We start from the raw sequence: 27185 nt of genomic DNA on the forward strand, positions 1-27185 counted from the left end.
ACCATGCACTCACTGTTAGGCAGTAGCAGATCCTCTACCTTTTTATCAGGTGGATGCTGTTGTCAAAGGGAGATGGGGATCTGAGCCTATTTTCATCACCCCATAGGTAACCACATGGGAACTTGACCTTCAAGGCTGTTATTTGAGTCAGGCTCCAGATCTCACCGAGGGAAGATACTTAACACATTTCCTCTGCATTTCACATCCATCTGAAATGTATTTTGCTAACTTTTGAGGTACCTTGCATGTAAAACCTTGAACCACAATTGTAACCTCTCCAGTTTCCCTTATTCACACAGTATTTGATTTGGATGACATATTTTTACAATATTTATTTTTTTGGCCCATTTTGAGACTCTCATGTTAATGCCACAAGAAATTCGGTCTCCCGGATAATATTTCAGACATGGAGGGAAAAAATGAAAAACTAAAGAAAAAGAAAAACCAGCCGTCTGCATCCACTTAAACTACATTACAATAAAGCTCAGTTAAAATCTGATCAGCAGTTTTTTTAGCCTGCGCTGATTTAATATGAAAGAAATTAGTGGAAAACCTAAAGGCTGAAAGGAAATTTTTGCCACTGTTCAAAACAGGACGTGAAAACTTTAACATAATATTTACACACATTATGTTAAATACTTTCTGCAAGTTAAAGTTTAGCACCGCCGGCTGAAGACAGACTGGGAAGGACATTGTTTATACTTAATAAATCTGGTTTTGAGAAGAAAAACTTTTGTTCCTTTTTCTCCGCCTATGTATACACTGGCACTGACAGAAAATTCTGATTTAAAAGTATGTAAGCATCATCATTAAAATACTTCTGAGCACTTAAGAGAGAGGATGCAATTTGTTTTGTAGTTGATGTTGCGTTTTCATCTTGGCCTCCATGGTTGCCTTCATTTTCTCTGGTGGTCTACAAAGTCCTTGAGATTCTTAAAGCATCACAGCTTTGCGTGATCTCTGAGTGTAGCTTTTTTCGTGATCATTGCTCGTAGACTTGCCCATGAATTTGCTGACCAAATATTTTACTATTTGTGGAGGAAGGTGTTTGCTGAAAAATATCAAATTATAAAAAGTGACATTTACACCAACAAGCACTGGCCATTTTCCCCAGGGAAAGTTTCAGGGTCCAGAATAGAGTTGATGTTCAAAATGAGGAGGAGACGGACTTTTTCCAGGAAGCAGTCCATAGTCCCCAGCCCAGCTTCTACAGAAAGACTTGGAAGACAAAAGATCCATCTGGCCCAGAGCAAGAACTGACATTACAATCCCAGAGTCTTAAACCCTGGGCTTTCAGCTAGAAGGAGCTGTAAGGCTGGTACAATATCAGCTCTGCAAAGCATGAGGACATCTTGAAAAATCAAGGGAGCTTTCATAAAACAGGAAAACAGCCTCCTACTGAGCTGCAATTAAAATCATGCCCAATCCCATGAACACACATACTGTTTATTAAGGAAGTTACTAAGATGTGCCATGGCTCCCAGGCAGAGGTGAGAAAGAACTCTTAACTCACCATCTCTTTCTTTCATCTGAGATTTATCATCTCGCCAGACTACTCCGATCATTAACACATCAAAGGCCTTTAAACCTCCCTGATGAAAAAATAAAAAGTTTTTTTAAGACCCTGGTATTTCAAAGATCAACCCCGTATTTGTAGATTTTAAGATCTATATGGAAACTGTGCAGTCACCTTCTCTGACATCTGCAGAGCATAGCCCAGAGAAGGTTGCCCAGCAATTCCTAAACCAGTTCCAATAAGTTGCGGTTGACTCAGGGCATCTTTCTCGGAAAGACATTCGGTCTGATTTAAAGATTATAAGCAACAGAGAATCCACCACATTCTTTGGCAAGCTGCTAGTTACAAGTAGGGCAAAATCTCACCAGCAGGAATGGGAGTTTTGGTTAGACTCACATTTAACCTGTACATTAAACATTAGAAAAAGATCAAATTATTAAAGATTCATAACAGAACTGGGATATATTTTACTCCTTTCAGAAATCATAAACCTGTAATAATAAATCAAGTGAGAAACTGGGTAAAGTATTCGCAGGTTTAAAATTGGGTTTTTTACGTCAGATTAGGGTGCACAAAAACCCTTACAAGGAGCATGAGATTATTCACCCAAGATACTTCTTTTATTCTTTTTGAAGCCTAAAATCTTAACACTCAGAGATAACATCTCTTCAAAATACACAAGCAAATCAAAGCATAAAGAGTCTGTTCCTTTAACTTTGCTCCTAATATAGGTCTCCTCCTGATGCCAGTAAAAATCCTAGAAAAACATGAGCTGCACTGTTCAGAAATTGCTTGTATGGCAGGACTGCCAACAGAAAACTGGAGATATTTTATCTTACCATGGCCCCAGTTTGGACCAATTGTTTTGGTACACTGACAGGCAAGAAGTCCTTACTTAGCCCTATGAAAAGCAGACAGGCATAATGTAAACAACGTTTCTGTTTATTCCAAAGTCAGAAAAAAGCATTCCAAGAGAACAATAAATGTGGGCTCACATGTATTATTTACTTATCTTTAAGGACACTGTTATTCCCAAAACAGGCTGGCTACTTCTCCCTTCTCTTGGTCAGTTCCTTTTGCAAACGCATCTCATCAACTTCAGCTAATGCATCACTGAGGTTTGACAGTAATCACTGACTTTCTTTCTAAAGATAATCCGTGTTTAAAAGCTCTGTTATATAATATGCAATAAGCCAAGAATATCTTGCAACATTTGGAAAGGTAGGGCAGTAATGTTCTGCCAGATTCCTCTCAGCATTTAAACACGATATTTACATGCCAAAAGTTCCTTCAGTTTCTAATGAGTTGTGAGTTTTGAGATGCGTATTTTATATCTGAAAACAATTAGAGATGACAGTTTAGAAAAACTTGTCTGTGTTTTGGGACATGTTTGTCACTGAAAGGCTGAAATTCAAACACGTGCCCTGGCCACTTGGGAAAAGGTCAGTGTCAGTTCAGAGCCAGTTTCCTTCACAAGATAATACAGGAGGAGAAAGAAGATGTTTCAGAGCCATCCCCAGAGCAAGTGCTTCTGGGCTTGAAGAAGCAAAAGAGAATGGTAAAGGCAAAGGAAGGGTTTACAGTTTGGTGGAAAACAACATCCTAAAACAGGGAAAGGACATAAAGCTGAAAATCTGGAAAAAAAATAAATGGAAGGAGACCTAAAACAGTCACAGGAGAGAGGAAAGGGTTTAGAGGGGAAGTTTAGAGCCTCAAGCAGGACGTTAAGGGTGGAACCAGAGATATCAGTGAGCTAGAGGCCAAACACCATCCTCCATTATTCACTAGCTGAGCAAAAAGTATCTGTTCAGACCAAGCAAGCAGAGAACAAGGATCAAGATAAGAAATTCATTAAGAGAAGGAACTGCTGGGTTAAAGCATTAAAAATATGAACTTCAGTGACAAAGGGCTTATTTGGGCCAAACAGGCAGGGATAGCTGGGAGCTGCTGTTGCAGCCACAGCCCAGGTCATGCTGACCCCAGAGATACAGCATGCAGGGGAATGAATGTGTGCTGGCACCAGCAGATGAATGGGTCAGCAACAAGGGCTTGGCCTCGTGAGCAGAGCAAGCACTGACCTGGGGGGAAGTCAACACAGCATCTTTTCTGCAAAACCTCTGGATGCAAAGGACCGTCATTCAGCTATCCAAACCCTCAGGTCAGCACAGGGTGGAAACTTTAACAGAACTCTTGTTGCCATTAGACAAACAGCTATAGATTTAGTTTCGGTTTATTCTATAGATTAATTTGGTTTTATTCTTGTTATTACATGAGAAAACATTACTGAGAGAATACTCCTTTGTTTCCCTACATCATGAACATGCACACACATTTTCTCTACAAGTTAAGGTATTACTCCAAATTTATAAACTTCTTCAGTTGTGCATTTATGACGTTGTACTTAGTTAATGACTTGTTGCTTAGTTGAATTAATTCGTTCCTCTTTGATAGCTGCATAATTGTCTTACATATCTAGAACAGAGCAAAGCTTTTAAATATGGAGGGGGAAAGACATGCAAAGGACAGTTCCTCAAATCTGACTCCTTGGAATATTTGTTCCAGATGAAGCAACACTGCAGAACTGATTTCTCACAAGCTCAATAGCGAAAGACTGGAAGGCTCAGACAGAACAAGCCACCTCTGATATCTGCAGAGTGTCTCCTCTAGTACAAAGAAAATGGCATAAAAAAAAGACATGTATCTGCTTGTAACCTACAAAACATGCTTGTCACCATTCTGATTAAACAATGTAGTTTTGTAATTTTAGACTGATTACAGTGAAAGGCCTAAATGCATTCCATAGATGCTACTATCTATAGATTTATGGCTACCTAATCACTGCTATCTCAGTACCTCTGAATAGGAAAATAAGGCATATAAGCCTAAGACACTATCAGCACCCAATAGGTTGGATGAAGGTTTGGGATAGAGCCAAATTTCTCTCATTATTCTGCTGGAAGATTCAATACTTCAAAGGGTAGTATCTTTGATATATGAACATTTCTAAATGTCTATGAAGATGATGGCCCTGGTAGCAGCTTTTATTCAGGGAAACTGGGAGAGCAGAAAAAATGCTTTTTTTGTTTAACAATGGAAGTTACTGATAATATAACTAATCTAGACGACATACGTATCTATTAAGCTGTCTTTAGTGGTTTGGTTGAGATCTGAATACACACCAGGAACATTGCTTATATTTTGGCAGACCTGTATGTGTCTGCATAGAAAGAACCAACGGCAGGTAGAAAATGTCACGAAAAGCATTCTATCTGTAAAGAAGAAACATGACATTATGACCAAGGACACTGACTCCTAGCCCATTGTTGCAGGTCTCTCTCAATTCTCCATAAGAAAACTTTATTGCATTGTAAAAATACCTGTTACCAATTTCTCCTTCTAGTGAAAATAATCTTACATACCAAAAATATTGGCCACGAGCAGGCAAATATCAGCAGAGGAATGAAGTTTCCCAGGAGAGAAAGGTCGAACTGATATCTGCAATCAAACTGGAACAAATAATGGAGGTCCTCACAAAACTCAGCAATGGCCAGAAAATAATTAAAACAATATCTAAACAATTGTTGGAGACCTCTGAAAAGGAACGGAGTCAAAATTCCATAGTTTCCCAGAAAAGATAGAAATGAGACCGGGTCTTTGGGAGCAGCATGAAAGGCTGAGCAGATTGAAAAACCCTGCTAAAATAAAGACTATTTTGACCAGCACATATAAAGAAATTTAGAAAGCTGCACTAAGACAAACTAAAGATTCATGTAGCACAGTATCCTTTCTTTAACAGCAGCCAACATTAGCAATTTCAGGCAGAAGTGTGAAAAAGCCCCAACCTAGAAGGTAATTCTTCTACCTCTGCTCTGCTGTCATAGATTCTGGCACTCAGCTTTTAATGGGACTTTTGAGTCACACTCAGTAATGGATCAACATAATGCTGAGCAATGGGGTATGATGCAGCACTCATAAAGAGCTCCTCACAAAAAAATGGAAGGCCTTTTCAGTTGTAATTTACCAAAGCATTTCAACTGAAGCAGGGCTCAGGGAGCTGAAAATTAAAAATAACATTAAAAATTAAAAGCCAGCTTTCTAAATAAATCAAATGTGGACTTGGATCATCTAAAGGACTTTAGTGATTTTTTTGTACTCCAGCTTCCATTTAGAAACAACATAGGAGAGAGAAGGCATGTGTCAGCTCAGAGACAGGCTTTTGTGAAGGCGTACATAACTCAGCCAATCTCACATCCTGAAAGGCTGGCTGGGGGTTTTATCATGCCAGTCAGAACAGAATTACCCTAAACATCCTGCTTTGAAAATTGTACACAACACAGGTATTGTATTGCTAATCTAAACCTGCTTGAGATCTGCCACCAGTCTGAGCTAGACAGATAACAGGCTACAGTTGGATGGAAACCATGGGAGAAGAAGAACTTAGGTCAAGGAGAAAGTCCAAAGAGACCTGCGCAACCTCGGCTTACATAGGCTTTGATTCAGAGAAAGACTTGCAAAGCATAAAACACTAACATAGTCTATAGATGTTTGTCTGAATTCAAACATGCCTCTTTAATCAGAGAAGAAAGGCTCAGGATACCTCAGGGCATGGAAGAAGTTGCTGTGGTGCTCCAGTCAACAGCTCCATAATGGGAGAAGGACCCAGTGTAGCAAGGATGCTGGAAGATGGCATCCGTGAGCCCTGATGGACTGTTCCATCCTTGGCAACAAGGGGCTTGGCTCACAGCTTCTCTGAGATAACAGGGAAACAATAAAACTGAATTTCTTAATTTCTTTTTTCATTATTTTTTAAAAGAGAGAGAGCAGGATTGAGGAGAAAAGTTGGCAAACTCTCAAAATTCAGCAAATGGACCAGATAGAAGTTATTGTTATGAAATTTCTTTGTTTCATGGCCAAGACTGTTACGCATCTCTGGCTCGCCAGGCAGAGCATCATGTGTCTTCATGGAAGCTTCTTTTCTACCCAGGGAGCTGGACAGAGGGAAATGAAACTTCAGGAAGGAGCTGGCTTGAAGGAGCGGCAGGGGTCAATTCAGCCTGAAGCACAGAACGTTATGTGTTTGTTTAGGAATAGGGGACACCCTGTCTGCTGTAGTGTGCTGCTCTTAAAAATGGAAAATGCCGCAAATGAGGAGAAAATACACCAGAACAAGACCTGTAGTGATTTAAAGTGATAGCTTTTTGCCCTGAGGAAAGAGCCCGTGCCATCTGGGAGGCTCATGGAGCTGGTTTTGGATGGCTAAGCCTGCCACGTTGAGAACATTATTTTCAATCCAGATAATACCTTGGAGCATTTTAAAGCCTTTGAGCAGAACTTCTTATTTTCACTACTGCTCTCTGATGGCAAAGCAAGTGGGCTGTCAATAAGAAAGTGAGTGCAGAGAAACGTGAGTTAGCTTAAGGAGATATTTGCAATGAAACCCAGTGGGAAGGAGAAATCTCCTCTTACAGAAAGAAAACAGAGGCTCTCTGGAAGAATCAGTTGTACAAATATTTTTCAATAGACAGTTTTCTGTGCCATTTTTGGCTTCCATGGTGTTTTGACTTTACATACAAGTCAAGCAGAAAATGTGATATAGATTTTGGCACTGCCAGGTAAAGTAACAGGCTGTCCTTGGGAAATTTACTTCCCTGCAATAAATCAAATTCTACTCCCAGTCCTTTCTGTTCATATGTGAATACTGTCCTCGCACAGTAAGCACTAGCATGTGTGCTCCCTGAAAGAAATATATAAACACAGATACACGAATGCTGGAGATACGTCCTGAGCCTTTTAAACATTGGTTTTGAAGTTTTTTGTATGGTTTGTTAGATTCTGTGAATCTAAAAATCCCACACTCACCTCTGCACCAGCAATCTGACTTCATGGCAGTAAAGTTCAATAGCAGTTCAAGTGGTTACATGCATCAAACTTCCCCAAAAAGACTGGGAACAGTATATTCCATTCCTTTGAATAGGAAAAAAAAAACACCCCAGAAAGACAGTAAAATACATCACAGCATTTTCCATATTGCTGCCTAAACTCAAGTCCTGCATATGTGGTTCCTGAAAAGAAACACAGAAGTGTGGATCTTTTACAAGCTTTCTACATCGCAAAACTGAAAACAATGCTCACTTCTGCTGAGGAAGATATTTCCAATTTATAAAAGGTTTCTCACACATTCAAACAGGAAACCTGTAGGAGAAGTATTTTGTTTGGTGGGGGCAAAGCCATGGGAAAGAACAGGGTGAATAACACTTGGAAGACAACTCTGAATGCTGCAGTCACCCCCAAAAATGTCACGGGATTATTTCAGGTTTCTGTCACAAGAAGCAGAGTTCTTGTATCATTTCAGAGACTGAAATGGTTGTACTAGAAAGAAATTATCTCCAGGAGCTAAACAGAGCAGAGTTTGCAAAAATAATGGAGATCCATCAGAGATACACAGAAAGACCATTTCCACATGCTGAAAAGGTAATCACATAAGAAGAAGGTTTGAATCAGATTTGGCTAGATCTGTGGGAGCTAGAATGGCCTTCGAGGGGAAAAAACATATAAACCCTGTTATAAATAACTGAATCTTTATCTTCTCTAAATTACAGTGGAAGTGTGCTGTGGTATGGAGATAAGCATAGCACGCTGGTCTGCAAGAGCTGGAAATATCCAGCTGCAGAAAGCACCAGAAAGGCAGTAGGTAGGGAATGTCTTGTGGCACACCTGGAGAGACATCAAGGACAGATTTTGGGAGGGGGACTAATCTGGAAAGGGCTTGGAACTGTAAGCAAGGGAACTGACTTCAGTCTTGTTAATGCTGCATCCACAATAATGCTTTCTGCCAATGAAATATTAGGTTGCCATCTGCTTTTCCTAAGGAAAAATAACCTTCATGGCCCCCACTTAGGTTAACCATATAGACCAGAATGCAGCAATGCTTATTGGAATTACTCTCTTACCTGAAGGCTACAAACAGCTGCCAGCACAACACAGATAGTAAGGAATGATTATTCTTAGTGCCCTAAACAGTCTATAATATTAACAGTTACATGAGATTTGTAGAAAAAGGTCCAGAAGGTTTAAGCCCATACACAGAGAGCGAAGCAAAACCAGAATCCCTCTGCCAGCCCACCGTTGTGTTTGATTCTGCCTCTCCAAATCTTCCCAAGAGCATCCTTCCAAATCCATCCCACAGAAACTGTGTGGCTCACTGCTTAAAGTAAACACACCGTTTGCAAAAGCTTTTGCATTTCACACTTTAGACTGGGTGTAAAAAGATCATCACTGAGAAGCTCATAAACACAGACACATTTGGAATGCTGAGCTCTGTACTCACTCACATTTCACTCTTTATATTGCTTCATTAGAGACACATGCTCAACTGCTCCATCTCACTGTTGAAATCAAGCCTTCATGATGGGAAGAATTTGCACTGAAACACAGCCTGGGCCCATGAACCATGTCTCTAAGCTGAAGACAATTTGATAGATGGTGCACTGACCACACAGGTGGGTTCAAAAGAAATCAGTTTGGAGTTCTGGATAATTTTGAAAGTATTTTTGATCAATGATGTTTGGAAGTCTCAGGAACATTAATTCCATAGTCAGTTTGCCAAAATGTCTACCTTAGACACGATTTATGAGCATACATGTCAAGATCTATTTAAAATCCTTTGAGACTTCCAAATACATGAATAACACATGTATCATTACTGCCTTTTTTTAACACAGCATCATATAAATCAAGTGAGAGTCCAGGCTTTCTCAACTAAAGAAAACCACTGAACTTAAAATAACAAAGGTAGGACTTATTTATTAATGTACAATATCCAAAATTCCTATTAAGTTCTGTCAAGACCAGTTTGATACAGCACACTCTCAGGAACTGAAATTAACACATACTGACTTGGAGGTTAAATCCACTGCTTCACTCTATCTGTATTTTTCATTTGTAAGCTAAAGGTTAGGAAGTCCCTGGTTTCTCTTCTGAAAAGGTGCAAAGCTACCATGTTAAAAAATGGAAATACCATTTTATTGTATCCACTGTCTCTTCACTCAGTCATTTATCGACTTGTCTTGTGTCAAGGTACCATAAGGTGTTTACTTAATTTATCAGAAGCATTTCTGCATGCTCTCTGAGATGATTGGTTGTGAATTAGGAGTTTTGGGATTCCTTGTTAGCCAGTTCATGCTGACTGATGGGGACTGTTGTCAGTAGTTGAAAACGTAACTCACTCTGGATAGTGGATAATGGTAGTAAGGATGAAGAGAAGAAAATGATGAGCATTGCTATTTTCATTCTTCCAGACAGTGTCACAGTTACATGATCAAAGGCTTGGGATAAGCAGCTATATTATAAGAAGCCAGCTATTCTGAGTGTATATCAGAGCATGCTGAGACACTATCTAGAATGGACACAAGTTAGGACTGACTTTATTATTTATGTTTTCACAAACATCTGATAAAGTTACCAAGAGCATTCCTGTACTAATTGAGTCTTGGAGAGGAAAAGGAATCTTGACTGTTGCTCCTTAGATAATCATCCAACCAACACAATCATAACCCCAGAGTCTTTATGAGAAAGGATGAAAGAGCTTGCAATTTCCTTGACTGATGACAACATCCTGAGTGATAGGGACCAGTGTGTCACTTTATAAAACCTTAACCTCATTCAAACTGGTTTCCTTGCCATTTCTCCAAAAACCTGCTCTTGGATCCCAGCACGATTACTCATTACAACAATTGCATTTACTTTTCCTGTCAGGACAACTCATTTGAATCTTTTTGGAAGATCCCCTTCCTATCTTTGGCAACATGCAAAGGCCAGTTCTGTTGAAGAAGATTATTCATATGTGCTCCCTCTCCAGTTCTTCCTTTCTTAAAAGGCAATTTTACATTTTTTATGGGGCAGTGAAAAATACCCATGGATATTTTTTGTTCTTACCACCCCGGTCACACAGCTTGGTGAGTTGTTTTCAGTTAAAAAACCTTGCTCCATCTACCTACTAAGACACTTAAGTAAGCAGAGTTAGCGACTGAATGAAGGACAGAAAGGAACGCTACCAAGATGCTATTATTCTCCCAGGGCAAACCACTTCTCTGTCCCCTTGCAAGGCAAGGCACCTAAAATAGAAATGAGAAAAACAGAACTATAGCCCTGTCTTCTTGTGAAACCACAGAATAATGGGAGTGGGACCACTTTGCTCACCATAAGGGTCCTGAGAGACATGCAGGAGGCAGCCTCAGAGCAGGAGCAGCACATATCCTGAAGTTCTGCTGTCATGGGATGGTACTACATTGTTCCTTGGCTTTGCCAAGGCTCTGTCTGCTTCTGGTGCAAGAGGACAAGTCTTCCCAAATCATCAGGCACAGTTCCATCCACATCTAACCTTCCCCTAACTCTGGCCCCTTTCTCTCCTTATTGCTTCTCATGTGGTTTCTTTAGCTTCTCTTCCAAGTGCAAAAAGCTGACATTTTTTACTCTTCCTCAGACTTTGCATTCCCACCTTAAACACCCACATTCCACCTCCTGCCTTTTGTTCAGACTCTTGCATACTTCATGTTAATCAATTCTCTTATTATTTTCTACATCATGCAGTAGCTCAAAGCCTTTGCATTCCACAGGTGGGTCAATTAAAAAAGACAAAGGACACATCAAGATGTTTGTCAGGGAAGTATACAAAGATGTGAGCAAACAGCTCAGCAACCTCTCCACTTCCTGCATGTATAAAAAAGGTGTCTTAGCATGCAGAAGAGATGCACTGCAGACATCTGAGTAAGAGGAAAACATTGCTAATAATCACATCCTGCCTATAAAGGGTCTTTGTACAAAGCACAACCTGAGTAATGTTAGCTTTCTTTGCTGAATTACTTCTGCACAGTTTTAAGCTGAATTTTCCTTTAGCACTTCTTGCCATATTTAGTATCACAGTGAGTGTGCAAAGCTCCAAGCCTCGCATTCAAGTGAGGCCCCTGGGATCTGTGATATCTCAGAACAAGAGATCAAGCAAGAGAAGAAAAACATGAGAAAGACCATTCCACCCCCCAAAATTATTACCCCATCAGGTGAGTCAAACTTACTGGTGCATTTACTTTTGACTTGAACTTCACATGAAGTTATGGAAAAGTCCAGACTGAAGGACTGCTGTCACTGCCTTGTGAATGTCAAACAACCCAAAGACTGAAAGATTTATCTGTTAAAGCTTTACTAAGGAGGATAACAAGGGAAAGGAAAATTAGATACAGAAGGAGATTACATGTGACTTCTGAGTTTACAAAAGAAATGTGATTTGGCAAGCCTGAGAAGCAGAGATGCTGCTCTCTGAGTTGGGGTTAGTTTCACCTAAAATAAACTATATTTTGGGGAAAAAAAAAGAAAAATAAAAGTTAATACACTGTAAGTCTGTAAAGATATCTCACAATTGAGAGCTGGCACCAGGCAAAGTCATCCCCCTCTAAATGTTACCTGGGGGAATTTAAAGTAGTTTGGAATTATATATCTCTAGAACCATATTTCATCTTAAAAGAAAAAAAATTACACCCATGTAATCCATATGTAATCCATACGTAATCCATACATTACATATGTACATCCATAAATTGTTTCTTCTCCTGTGTTGCTGTAATCATAAGCCATTTGTATTATTTTTTCATAAGTACAGCATAGAAATGATAGCAGTGGCTGCAAAGAGACTGAAGGCTTGAAATGCTACTGGGTAGATTATTATAAAAAAAGTTTTCTACTTTCCCATAAGATTTAACTGCTAGTGGGGAAAAAGGATATAGAAAGAAAGGTGTCAGTAGGATTTCTTCAGTTAAGTTTCTTACCAGGTCATCTTCCAATGGGTACAGGCACTGAGGTCTCTGCAAAGAAGGGCTCTGCTTGGAGGTGATCATTGTGAAACACCCCAGAAGTGCATGGCAGTTCCTGTCTCCTCTAACTGGCATTATAGTCATGTATGGATGGTGCTCAAGACTTTCCAGGCTGTGCAGAAGGTAAACCTTGGCTCACTAACACATATATTCCAGTTGGGTTTTGGTGGGCCATTTCCACAACAGTTCTATTCACATTTCCATCAGAAGCAAGAAGGTTGCGGCTAAGCCAGGATAACCTAAGAAAAAACAGGATGATGGATTATTCTCTTTGAAGATGGAAGATAATGCAAGCCAGGTGATGATCAACCCTGGTCCTATGCCCTCTTATCATGTAGAAGGAGCTGGAGTAAGATTTGAAGGCACTGTATGAGTGAGGTGGAGGAGAGTGGCATTAGAGATGGCAGACTGCTGCGTGGATGTCCTTGCAATGGTAGATGCTTTTCACATGGACTCCAGAGCCAGTGCAGTCAGAGCCATGTCTGCGGCCTTTCCTGTGATTGAACACATAGGTGGAAGGTCTGTAATTATCCCTTTGGGTACTCTTTGTTTCTCTGTTCATTTCCCACAGCTCTCTGTCTGAAGTGATGATACAAAACCAAATCAGCCGGCTGCTCTGAGGAGACTTTCTCCATAGCCTGTCCCTCTTCCTACAGCTATCAAGGAGCACCCAGCTAAGTGCTTCTCACATGTCTGGGGTCTCAGAGTGAAGACTGAGTGAAGACAGTGAGACTTCCCTGTTCTTATGCATTACAAGAAATCACACAGTGATCTATAAGAGTTTGGCTTGCTTTTCAATATTTTAGTAGTGTTGCAGTAACATATTAATTGTGGTTATGTTAACAAAGGAACAGCCACAGATGTTGCTAACTGAGATTGCTGCTGAGATGAGGCAAATTCTCTGGAACCAGTTTCAGGAGGAACTAATCCTAAGAACAACTTACCTAAAAGTTCGTCGCTAAACTGCGTACAGGAGGTGGAAAGAGCTGGCAGCCAATTAAATACACTGGAAACAGAAGGGAAATGTGGAGGTGGAAGAAAAATGGAGATATTTTGCTGTTGCCCTTGAGAAAGTCGTTCCATCCTGAATTTCTCCAACGCCATATCCTTTGTAAGGTTTCAAAACCAACATTTAAAATATATTAAGGACAACCCTGTCTGAAAGTTAAAGCCCTTTGGGGGAGAATAAAAGAAGAACTTCAAAGTAACAAAATGCTAAATCTGGCAACTTGTTTTTAATGGAAGTAAAAACCTGCGCGATTTAATACTTGAAAGTGTAATAAGAAGAGAAATGTCACACATAGAGTTCAATTTCTACCCGTGGAATTGTGCCCCTGATTTAACAAATTCCAACTTAAATGCTTCCACCACAACTGAAGAATGTTTTACTGACCTCGAGCTCATTGTGCAGCAGAGGTCCAACAGTATTGCTAGGACTGGGATCAAAGAAGTAGAGGTTTTCAAGGCAGCTTGCTAGCTTGATGTGAGCAAAATCCAGCTGGGTAACATTCTGCAACCCAATGAATGCCAAGCCCCCATTTTTTGTGGACTTTTGCTCAGGATGACTTTATACATATGTCATCAAAATCTATTCTTACTTTGGAGAAGTCTCTGGCCTTTCCCTCGCAAAAGGACATTGCTGCACATGATGCTGCACAGTGATCTGATTTGTCTTAGACCAACCTTCAGCCTCGCAGGATGACCACTGGCATCCAGCTACACTTCCAAGATTGACTTCTGGTGTTATGGCTTTCCTTCAGTCATGAACAGAATCCCTTCTACATGTAACACTGCATGAAATCAATGGATTATTGCTAGCACAAGCGAGCAAAATCTAGCTTACCTGTATTGGGTTTTAAATGTCATTTTTTAATTATTATTTTTCAGTTTTCACATATTTGAGCACCTGGTTTTAATACTCTGGACAGGGGACAGAATTCTGAATGCTGGCATTCAAACAGATGCATGTCCTGAAACATCGGTCAGGATCTCCCATAAGGTAACACTTTATTGTAGTAAATATTATCATTTATGTGCCAGGTTACTTTCAGCTCTGCACAGTGGGAAACTGCTGTCTTGAATAATAGAATGTCTGCAAGTTATTAAATTTTGACCATTGAACCTACTGGTATCTAACAGGGATGTTAAGATTAATGTTTATGATGTGGTTTAGAGATGAAAGCCGCTCCGAAATGTGATTTATGGCTGTAGAGCCAGCAGGGCTAACTGGTGGGAGCAGCTTGGAATGGCAGTCAGGTATGAGGACTGACTTGCTGTGCTGTAGGCTAGCATGGTACTGGTTGGTCTTACTGTGCCATGGCAGAAAAGTGCCGGGGGACCTAAACCAGGAGGTTTACTGTGCTGGATCATTTTGTTTTGGATCAGCTGACATAGATAGCAGCTAAAATGCAGTGGTTGGGCACAGATACCACACGTCACAGTGATAAAAGCATGGCTCAGTGCACCTGCATGAGTACCCAAGGGGACCAGGCATAGTGACACGACAGCTTATTAAGGCTTTATCTGCGGTAGGAACTATTTCTTATTTGAGGAGAAGAACAGAGGGAGGACCAGGCAAATTCCCATCTTTTACAGACATCCATGTTTTGGTGTTTGTAACAATTAGCATATCTGTGCCAAAGGCAATATGCTAGTCTCTGTCTGTGCTGATTTTGGCCATGTCTTAGCTGCAGGGAGGCTGAGCTTCACCACATTTTGCCATTCCAAGTTGCCTAGTTATCCATATTACCCTCATCTGGAAACCAAGGCAGCAATCAGATGTGCGCACATGGTAAATGCAGCCTAAGACCTAGAAGCTGGGAAGGTTCCCACCTTTTGGGTGTTTCCATTTAATTTCTGGAGGGGTTTGGTGAGAAATTTGGCGTAAACTATGAAATCATAACATAGCAACATGACATCCATGATTGATGTAGATTATGACACCTCTCAAGATATTTCCCTCTTTCCTGCAGTGTCCCAGATATCTTAGCCAAGCAGATGTTCACCATTATTTTGAGCCATGGAAAAATGTAGGATTCACACTAGAAGAAATAATACAGAACATGGAAGACGTCTGAACTATTCTCTGTTTGCTTTGTCTTGCAAGTAACGAGGAATTTGTATTTTCTGAGTCAGAGCTGGAACTGGAACACAGACACCTCACGTTCTGGAAGGACCTCACTCTTCAGAACCTCCAGCCACCAGGAAAGACAAGGCCTGCACCCCCCTCTCAAAAGGCTGTCCTGTTTTTATGTAGAAAAGCAACACATTTCTGTGAAACAGAAGAAGAAAGAAGAGATCTCTCTGATGATATTCTGCTCAGTTTCTTGTTCTGGCACGTTATTGTGTCCAGTGATTGCAGGAGGAAAGGAAGACCTAGCAGCCCTTAAGACGCAATGGCTGTTGGCTCCATTGTTTTTCTGGGGGTAGTGTTCATTCTCGAATTATAACACCCATTCACTCTCAGCCATGAAGCTTTCAGTTTCTATGAGATTTCAGGACTCATTTCTATCTAATATGAAACCTTAAAGTTTTCCAGGAAAACTGTTGGTGGTAAAAATCCGCTATTGTCCATTGTTGGCACTGAAGAAAGGCTGTTGGAACATGGCATGTAGACGTTCCCTCCCACCATTCCTTCCCAGCATTAACAGTGTCATCGCTGACCCAAATAAATGCATTGTTCTCTGAAGCAGAGAGAATAAAGTTATTTTGAACTGATAAGGCTCCTCCCTGACTATTCCCTGCTTGGACTCCATTACCAGAAAGATGGTCCCCATCTGACTTGGCTGTTCTTCTTGGAATAACCCCAGATCTTCTTTATACTCCAAGCAATTTGACCTGTTTCCTTCTCTCAGCACATTTACCCATGAAGCACCAGAGAGCAAAAAGTTTATCAGAGAAGGGAGGTCCAAATTGCTCTCCAAGGGCTCACCTCATCAGGAGACGTAGTAATTACATAGGGTAGGTTTTATTCAGCCTGTTTGCAGCACGTTTCAAAGACAACATAGCTGCTGGAAATGCTGCCATTTCAGCCTCTCGTGTGAAAGGCAATGGTTATTGCTTGTGGCTGCTTCTTCTGCTTCAAGCCAAGCAAAGCATTACTGCTCAGCTTGCACTGCTCTCCACGGTAAAGACAGACCCAGGTACTCATTGACCTGGCCGCCCATCAGCTTTTCCCAGGGAAGCCAGCACTGCAGTGCAGCCAATGTGTAGCTACATCCCCCTTTGCCAGGCATGGGAGCGCGGTGGGTCGGTACATTCTGTTCAGCCTCCGGAAATGGCAGTTCTGCTGCAGGTCAGGGTTTGAGAAACGGACACCTTTTTCCCTTTTTTTTTTCCCTTTTCTGCGGATTTTCTTTTAACTCCTTTCTCCCCCCTCACTTTCCCTGGGCCTCTTCCAAGAACAATCCTGGTGCCATTCTCTCCAACCAAAGGCACAAAGAGCTTCTTTTACTGACCCACGGGCTGTTCAGGATACAAAGAAGTTAAACTAACAATGCTGCAATGCAACAGCCCATTACAGACAGGTCTGGATGAGTCACAGAAATAAAGAGTAGGAAAGGATTTAAGAGGCCACCTTCCCCTCTTCCCCAAGGCAGCACGAGTATTTCGCCTACTGCACTTTCCAGTGTCTCTGTTACTTTGCCCCTGTGGAGTACTGCAAGCTCTCCATTCCTCCCTCAGGAATGGTATTTATTGCTGTGATTTATCACTCTTTGAAACAGGTTTCCCCAGCCTTTTATGCTTATTAAGAGAATACACCTTTAATTGTGGAGTTTAACCCCACAACCTTCTGAAAACAGCATTTTAAGTGCACATTTAATCGGAGAGGCCAGTATACCTCTTTGAAAGAGTTTCTGTTTCAAGATCTGTGTTGCCTAATGGCCAATCTCTGACAGAGTGAACGCTAGATGTACTGTACAGTAAGTGGCATCATTTTCAGGTACCTGCTGCAGTACACAGAGATCTAGAAAGGAACCTTGAAGACCTAGAGGGATCTGGAATCACTGTACGAAATTGCTTAAAACATAAATGCAAATGCTAATAACACAGGTGGGTTTGCACTCATCCACGGTTAGAAGCGACACCATCTCAGCATTACTACCCTGACATCATCTGTCAGAGATTTTTGCTCCTACAGGCAGCCATATGAGAGATATCGACCTGGCTACCCTCATCTTGCACAAAAGTGAAAAGGGGTTTGTTCACTCACCTCTGACACAGGCCCAAGTGATGATGAGTATCCTCCACTGTCACTCGTGCTTCATTTGCAGGCTGTTTTGACACTTTATCTATTTCACTCTGACTAGAAGGCTGTTCTCATTGCTCTAATAATTAGGAAAGGTCTTCTATTTCTTTTGGACTAAACATGGACACAGAATGTGGCACCATCTCTTCACACTTCTCAGCATACCCACAGACAGCATCCACAGCACCTCTAACATTACTTTAGGTCCCCCTGAATTGTGACAGCCCAGATAGGTTAGTATGAACAGTCCCCAGGCGCATGGTGGTATGGTGAAACCAGGACCACCATCCGCACTGGTGTGAGAGTTCATAGCTTTGGGAGGAAATCCTTGCTGGGCACAGAGGCTGCAGAAGTGCCTGATGGTGATGCTTTGGCTCTTCCACAACATGTGCACAAGGCCCAGGGAGCTCTGATTTTTACAGGAAGGTGAGGCACTTCCAAGGGCAATAAAGCAACCTGAAAGAACACACAGCACACATAAAAATGCCCAAACCAGTTTGTCTCCTACATCTCAAAATACAGAGGCTGCTGGGGACCTACCTAGGGTTTTTTCTGCTGCTGTACAGCGTGGAGGCCAGCTGAGGGTTTCCTTGCTAACAGACAGATAATGTTCACCCAAAGAGCCTGTTAAATTAAAGCTACTGTGATCAGAACAAGTTTGCAGTCTGCAGCTGCACTGCTCTTGTTTTGCATCCACCAGCAGCTGCCTGCAGGTTCCTTATCCCTCACTCAAAGCTTGATGCTCTCCAGGACAAGTGAGACCCAGCCACCCACTGCATGTCACTCACTGCATGTCACCCTGCCACTCACCAGAGACATGGGGCTTGATAAAAGGGCACCTCTATCTCGTCCCTGTGCCAACATCATGAACAAAACATCACCACCATTATTCTCAATGGGGTCAAAATGATTTTCACATCAAGGTCAGCAAACAGAGGAAGCCAGTCATCTGCAGGGTAAATATTAACAACCTTTAGAACCATTTGTAACCTAATTAAATGCTTTATGGGGTATTTCCTGTGCGTGTAAAATCTGGACACTATTCCTGTTGGGTACAAATCTGCGGGTGCATTAACTGCTGTAAGATAAAACAAAGAAACAAAAACACAGCCCAAACTAACCAGTTCTTTTATATTTTAATTGTAAGGATGTCATTTCAATGCCGAATGGATTAAACGGACTGGAGCGGCTTAGTTCAGCCTAACCCACAGTTTCATAACACTAGATGGAGATCATTGTTGGCTGATGGCACTAAATTATTAGTAAGGTTCCTGTAGTTTTTTAGGGAAGGGACTGGTTTGAATCTCGAATTCTTCTTTAACCAAACCCATTATTCTGAAGTTGTGTTCAATATGACCTGGAACAGCTTCAGTCATGACTCAATTCAAATGGAAACTGAACTGAAAAATGCATTGGTTCCTCTCTCTGGGCTTTACTGAGTAATTTTGTAATAAAGTTTCATGGAGACGGAAGCCCCAGACTTTCACTTTGTGAAAGAGCTTGGAAATTCCAGACGTGTTTCTGCCCAGATCGGAGCAAACCCCAAATACTTCAGGATTCTACATGAAGGAGAAATTATCCCAAAGATGATCTTTTTAGTTCACTGAAATATTTTATTTTTTTAAAAGCATCATTTAATTTCAACATTTTTAAAGGCTACTGCTATGCAAAGTAAAGGAGATCGAAATAAAACCACATTTCAAAATAAAAGGATAGAGGGCTCCATGTCTAAATGTCCATAATTCTTCTATAACATTTTATTAATTTTCTTTTGATAGGCAACTAATTGACCAACCTCTGTGAAATGCGTTACTTTTGGCATCTAATTCAACCTAATTTTGTTCTTTCAAAATTTCTCTGACTACTTCTTTGATAATAAGAAAGGGGCATTAATTATGTGCATGTGGAAAGCATTTTCCATGGAAAGTGCTTTTTATTAATGGTGAGACTATGTGTGAGCATCACAGGCTGAGAATAATTAACAAAGCAGTTGAGGACCAGTTTCCATTAGGTATGGCATTAGATATGGTACACAGCTAACTTCAAACGCAGAATTAGCTTCGCAGAGTTAATGGGTCTAACAGGACCCTTTTCCATCATGAAACGAGGCAGCATGTGTTAACTGCTTTATTGAGTTGGAACATAAGACTGCAGACTCAAGATCCAATCTGTGCTCCCACCTCTGCCATAAATGTGACAGGTGGTTTTTGTACATACAGGTGTTAAAAAGATGCACAACATCAAACCCAGCTTAAATGCATGAATAGCAACAAAGATTTGAAATTCGGGAGTGTTCAGAAGAGATTTGAGCACACCTACACAATGCAAGTAGCTCAATAGACAGAGAATAACCTCCAGTTCAATATTCACATATAAGAGATATTAACACCCTTAATGAGTCTTATAGCAGTTAAAGCTGCTTGCTGACCGGTTAATCGACAGAGAATGTTATCCAGGACATGATAGAACCAAATAATGATCCCCTTCCAAACCACAGTCAGGCCAGCGTTTATTTATTTATTTATTTACAATAACATCCTAATTTTAACTTGTGATAAAAACAAAAAATGCAAGCTTCCAATGGGTTGAGTCAGCCCTGACTGATGCAACTGAAGCAGAGGAAGTGCAATCCGGGCATTATCCATGTGCGACTCTTTTCAACACACGTTTTCCACACCCAGGTTTATATTACAGACCAGCTAATCAATGGAAACATTGTGCTGGCATCTGTGGGTAAAATCTAGACCTTGATGTTGACACCTGTCAGATATTTATGGTGGTTATTGTACCAGCACTTTATTGATCTTTCAGCCAAGTTACACACATGTGCCCACGCTTTCAAAACCTGGTCCCTCACACAGCCTCTATTTTGCTGTGAGCTGCAGTGCGTATCAGATTTGCAAGAACAATAAATTAGTGCAACTTCTCACCCCAGCTTCAGATTTAGTGTGCATGAATGCAAGTGATGTGCACATTTGGTTGCTAACATGGGAAGCATAGGTCCAGTTCCACAGAAGTATTTCAAATTACAGTGACAGGACTTCTAAGGATGTGTAAGGCTTTAGCCCAATTTAAATAGGTATTTCCCTCATCTGCACCACATCAGAGCAAACCCAGGCTGTGCCTGGACCACAGGGCAACACCTCCAAATGTGATTGAGTTGTCCTGGATCAGTGCTCTGATCCAGGACAACTCTCCACAGTGATAGCACAACCTGTCCATTTCCCAGTGTCATACCAGCACAGATGTACAAGGCACAGTCAGTGCTGCTCTGGATTCATGTAAACCTTCTCCTGCTTCCTCTCACCTGCCCTGGAGCTCCCCATTTACAGTATCACAGCATGAACAACCAGTGATTTTTGAACCAACAATTCATCACTCACTCCAGCAGTGGGATAGGATGAGAGGGAAGGGAGAGGAATGTTCACTCTCTGGAGGCACCTCCATCAACAGCAAACCTGGATAACACCTTCTTGTGCCCCTCTGTGCTTGCAGAGCATGAGAGACTTGAAAAGCCTCGATCAGGGTAAGTGCTGTTGAGCAACAACTAAAATATCAGGGTGTGATCAGCGCTGCTCTCAGACTAAAGCCAAAACACAACACTGCACCAGCTACTAGGAATAAAACTAACTCCCAGCTGAAACCAGGACAATTGGTCAGTCTTTTGCTATCATCTGCTACAAACCGTCCTGTCTGCCTCAGTTCCCACCCCTAAAACACAAAGGCAGCACTCTCCTTCCAGCTTATCTCTTTAACTTGAAATCCTATTCAGCAGCTGCATGTTGCAGTCTCTTGCTACAAGCCATACATTACTCCAAAGCCAGGAAACTTCCCTTGATCACAGACTGGAACATAGAGAAAAAGACATTACAGTTCCTTTGACAAGACCTCATTTGTAATTTAGAAGTTTTCTTCAGTTTATTTAGGGTTTTCTCCGCTGCAGAGGACAAGTGAATAACGATCCAATTTTCAACATTCTTTGCTTGCTTGAAATTGCAAAATCTAGAAACACCCCAGGCAGACACATGGAAAACTGCTTGTATGACACTGGTCCAACCCTTTTCAAAGCGCTATGAATATTTAATTAGAATAGGCACTGTCAAAAGTGCAGACACTTCCATGGGTGTTTTCCTTCTGAGCTATAGTCTCTCTCTATTCATATGTAGAAATCAGACGAGTATCCCATTCATTGTCTAGCCAATTTTTCCAGTTAGATCTCATAGCCAAAATAACAGCCTTATTTAGGAACAGCATCAGTATTTTAACAGTTATAAAAGGCAGCCCTGTGTCCATCTCTAAATATTGGCACTCAAGCTGCTTGGTTGGAAGCAGTAGCCTTGTATATGTGTATGCTTACAAAGATTTCTGTTTCTGTTGCTGACAGAAAGAAATTACTGTTCTTCTACTGAATAAACAGGTCATTGTTGGATTTCTCTCTTCCATTGCCTCAGTCACTACAGATGTCTTTAAGTCAAGGACTAAGATGTATTCCTTGGGTGTGAGGATTGCTCTTGTTTGGTAAAAAGCTGGCAAATGAAATATAGCAGGCTTTGCGCTATGTTGAAGTTAATCCTTAAAAGCATGGAGTGGGGTGTGTGTTTAAATCTTGTGCTTCAGAAGATTTCTCTTGAGTTTTATTTGGTGGCCATATTAAAGGACTCCTTTGCAATGGTTGAGGGATACCTCCAGTTCCGCCCAAAAGGGTATGAACATAAACCTAAGTTTGATTTGACCACAACATCGGAGTCACTGTTATGACTTGAAACTATTGCATCTACACAGGAGCACTAAGTTTGCTGCTGACTTCTCGTTCATGGGGTTTGAGAGAAGAGCATCCGTTGTATCAGTGTATCCATGTGACATGGATGCTTGTTCTTTTGTCACACAAGTGAGTTTGGTGACTTGCCTTTGCTCTCTGCAGGTCTTCCAGCAGCACTGGCAGAAGACACTTCCAAGAATAGCAGGAGGTGGAGGAATACAGTCACTTCTCGTGGGAAATTATCCCTAGGTTTAGTTGTTCTTCTGTAAAAATATGTCTGCCTTCAACTTGGCTGCACCTCTGCCCATAAGAGTGGAGGGACCGCTGGTCTCAGTACATTTCTCTGTGTGAAAGAATGCACAGACTGATATTAATTCATCTTGTGACCTTTATTTTCAGCCTTCTTCTGATAACCTAAGAACTTGCTTCATAAATCCCTCATTATAAATTATTTTCTTTGGCTGTGAAAAAAATGTGCTGCAATAAAATCTTTTTCTTCCCCCTCGACCTCTTTCCCATCTCATAGCATCTTTACTAAAATGTGGATGCTACAAACAGACATAGTATTCCAAGATCTGTCTAATTAAAGCTTTTAATAGAGGTAAAGTCACATCTCTCACTCACCTTGCTGCTCCTCCTCTGTTTGCCAGGAAGAATCATGTCTCTCATAGAGATGTATGGAAGAAATCACTTTCATCTTGACATGCGCTTAGTAGGGATAAGTTTTTACACATGCCAACATGTCCCTACGTGCAATATTATAGAGATACCACGCCATAAGAAATTATTAGAAGTGGCATATTTAATCGTTTGTAGTTGCAGTTAAATCATCAATGATGTCTCAGCGACACTGTGAGTAAAGGCTTGTCAGTGTTTCCATTATATTTGTCTGTGGTTTGGAATGTTTTGGATTACATTAGGAAGAAAAATGCAATTTTTCTCTTTTTTTTTGCCAGACAGGATCTAAATGGCTTTGCAATTTTCAATAATGTTCTAACCCGTATTGTGTGTAAGGAGAAGCACAATGTTCCCACACATGGGGTCAGCTCACTGTGATGAGGACAGTTTTATGGCTGCCTTTATTTCCTTGAAAGGCAGTGATGAAACATGAAGATTTTATTTCTGTTATTCAAATGTTGATAAATCAGTGGGTTGACTCCTGGTTCTGTGGACTTCTCCTGGGAATCACAGAGGACTCCAGCAGGCAGGTGCCCAGCTCTTCAGGAAGACAACAGCGTATAAGACATTTACCAATGGCACATTTTCTCCCAAATGTTTGTCAGCCATTCAAATAAAAAATCTGATTATACCACAAGCTGCAAAAACATCATTTAAGTAAATTGCCTGGGGAGAAGAAGAGTGGAAAGATGCAAGTCATGAAAGTGCCTGAATTGTTGGGGGAAAAGAATGTGACATTTGTTTTGAATTCTGTAACAATGAACAGAGCCTGATGCCTTTATAACCAGCTCTACTAGATTTAGATGGAAGAAAAAGTGTCTTGCAAGACTACTGAGTTAATGTACAATAGGTACAAAGATGTTCATTTCATGTCCTTAACACATCTTGTGTCTAACTTGCTATTTTTGTGCATATGGATGTACAGGTCTGCGTGTACAGAAGCACATCATTGCATGAGGTGTAATACCAAATCTTGGGCATCTGTTTTCAATAACACAGTCACAAATATTCAGGACATAAGAGATACACATGGGGCTTGACAGTTGCAGAGATGGAAAAATGTGCCTTACAGAGAAATGTCAGGCACTCACTTTGCTGAAGTCCTCAGAAAGATCAAGGGGGGGATATGATTTCAGTGTCAAAAAGACTGTGCTTTTTCTTTAAAGACAGTATATATATCAGATATCAAAAGGGTTTTAACATAGCACAGAAAGACTGAAAATTAAAGACAAAAACATCCTAACAAGAAATATGTCACAATTGTCTAACAGAGTGGGTGAGTCTGAGGAAATAAATCGCTAAAGGAAATGGTGGTTCCCATCTTCTGAAACATGGCACTTGGCTGCATGTAGATGTTACTTAGCGAAATATGATGGCTTTCTCGTGACAAAGTGCAGAGAGGAAACAAATATGGCTCTTTCTTGCCTTAAAATACGTAATTATTAGGTTGATCAACTTATGCTCTGCACTCTACTTCCCCAAAATGCCCTGAGAAACTGGTGATTTTGACTACCAAACTCTATGCTGCTGTTCATTAGTAATTAATTTTTATTATGATAGTGTCTATAGTGCAGGACACAACATGATAGCCTTAATACAACCAAATTGTTTCCATCTAAGGGCCCTTGTGTTGACATCCACAAGAAAAAACCCTTCAACCGTGTTATTTCTCATTGGACCTATCAGGACTCCACAGAGACGCAGAAAGTCTCGCAAATTCCAAGCAGATACAAGTGTCTAGGAAAGTAAGCAAATGTGAAGAGGAATATAATCATCACACACATTTACACATTTCTATAAACACAGTTAATGGAAGAGTTTCAATCCCATCTCCCTTTCACCCTAAGGACTATCTGCTGTATTTAATGTGGACCCTCTTTGCAGAATAGCAGATATATATGCCATATATGCAAAAGAGTAGTACTCCAAAGCCTCAGTGACTACCCTTGTCTTTAGCATCCTCTCCTTCAATATATGAGTTGAGACCACATACGTGCAGACACAGAACCTCTTGGGTGGGATTTTCAAAAGCCTCAGTTTCCACTGCGCTCTGCAGCTACTGGAGCCAGCTGAAGGTTTATGGGAAGAGAACTAAAGGATTGCTTGAAATCCCATTCTTCATACCTACCACAAAACAGACCCTAATCGCAGACTACCTTCCAATAACTTGCCTAAGCTACCGAGCTTAGGATCACAAGTGGCAGCCTGTTACACTGAAGTGGTTAACATTTGCCAGAGCCTGGCTTTCTGAATGGTCATAGACTGTTGTTTTAGACTTTCTTCTCTGGTTTTCATTTACAGCATTTTCCTTTCTTTCAAATCTGTTACATTTTATTGCCTCTATTTCAAGATTTTAGTATTTTGGATATTCTGAGGCACATTTTGGGGATATTATTTGACTCCAATAAGTAGACGCATGTTTCCAGCTATGTTGAATAGGAGTGAAGCGCTGCAATTCTTTATTCTGTTACAATAGCACAATCTATTTCTGAGCAGTACACTGTATTTAAAACTCTGTTTTAACACCCAGGAAAATAGATTTAAAGCTACATATGGGTCCTTAAAACAATCAAAGAAAACAAATCATAATTAGCCTTACCCAGTGGGAAACAATATATATATTTCACCTTATGTTTAAAGCTGATTTTTTATTAAAGGAAATTTCCTTGGCTGCTTCTAGCTATGAAGCTTTAATAAGACATTTTTCTCTCTTCCTCTATCATCTGTTTATTTTATGTTACCTTTCAGTTATTCACAATGGCCTTAATACTGTTGCTTTTGCTGTTGTTGCTCCAGGATGCACAAGGCTTTTGTGCTGAATTTATGAGTTTGTGGAGAACATCAGCACTGGTGATGGCAGATAACCTCAGGCTGGTGAGACTGCTGGTCTGGAAACAGCATTGCTGGTGCCCTGGATAGGGAAACATTCTAGTGCAGAAGCCTCTGGGCAATACTGACTGCAGAGATATCAAACCATGATGGCTCCTTCAAGCTTTAATTTCAACAAAGCTCAGTAAGTCATAACAAATTACAAACACTGCTCTGAGATAAAATGCAGGGACTTTTGCAATGCCAACTCTGTTTTCAGCCACCTTTAGTGCCTCCTTTGCCTGTATTTGAAAAGAAAAATACTTAAGCCTACTGCACATAGTTTCTCATACTTGAGGTCACTTTATGAAAATATCCGGTGTGCTAAAGCGCAGTCTGCCAGAGGAAGCAAGCTGTTTATATTCAGGTGCAAGAAAGAGCAGAGAAAACACCCCAAGAGTTCCTATTTTGTTGAGAAGAGTTGGCCCTGATTTCATGCCACTTCCTGGAGACACTCAGAGCTGCCCAAATGCCTTACGTAGTCTACACAGAGACAAAAGAGGATTTCCCCACCAAAACATCACACTTGGATGCAGTCTTTCTTTGCACTGTGCACAGAGGATGCTCTGGTAAACCAGGAGGGATAAATCAGAGCTAAAATGTGTGAAGCATGACCCAGGCCACCCAGGTAGCACAGAGATGCTCAACATCATGGGTTGCCCAAGGAAGGTGTGAATGCTCCATCCCTGGCAGTGTTCAAGGCCAGGTTGGAAAGAGCCTTGGGTGACATGGTTTAGTGTGAGGTGTCCCTGCCCATGGCAGGGGGGTTGGAACTGGATGATCTTAAGGTCCTTTCCAACCCTGACTATTCTATGATTCTATGATCACACCCAGGGCAGAGCTCTGGGAAGGCCATCATGTTCTCTGAGACCTGTGTTTTGAATTCAAGTCTTCCATGAGCTCTTATAGACTGGTTTATGAAAGGGAAAGGGTTGTAGCTCACACACTGCAGCAAAAGAATTTCCATAAAACACCTGCCTTTGAAAACTGGTAAAATCCTACAGGCTCCTCAGAGTGGGAGATACTACAGATGACATCTGAGAAGTGAAAAGGAGATGGAAGGGTACCTGTGAAACCCCATTAGCAGCTCCCTTACGAGCTCCTGTTTTACTGGTCTGACCCCCTAGCAGAGAGATTTTCTGATGATATGAATCACAATGACAGAACAAATGAATTGAATCAGCAAAGTCCCGTTTCATTTACAAGGCTCAGTTTTCATTATTTCCCATTGCAAAGGAAGTGCAAGACTAAAAC

The 27185-nt window shown here is 41.0% G+C and overlaps 1 long non-coding RNA gene across 2 annotated transcripts in view; it reads left to right on the forward strand.

Annotated features, from left to right (window-relative positions):
* Positions 1-16069, forward strand: part of LOC133276295 (uncharacterized) — a 72121-nt gene extending 56052 nt beyond the window's left edge. The window contains exons 1-3 of one of the 2 annotated variants that reach the window (XR_009745815.1): positions 12378-12501; positions 14266-14377; positions 15351-16069. This is a non-coding gene — a long non-coding RNA (uncharacterized LOC133276295). Of the gene's footprint in view, positions 1-12377; positions 12502-14265; positions 14378-15350 lie in introns of those variants that run through there. The other variant, XR_009745816.1, reaches the window with a different exon arrangement.
* Positions 16070-27185: the final 11116 nt, after the last annotated feature.

Source organism: Pezoporus flaviventris, unplaced genomic scaffold, assembly GCF_033815535.1.
Source record: "Pezoporus flaviventris isolate CSIRO_AGI_PZ_B2104156 unplaced genomic scaffold, CSIRO_AGI_Pfla_v1 ptg000002l, whole genome shotgun sequence".
Classification (NCBI taxonomy): domain Eukaryota; kingdom Metazoa; phylum Chordata; class Aves; order Psittaciformes; family Psittacidae; genus Pezoporus; species Pezoporus flaviventris.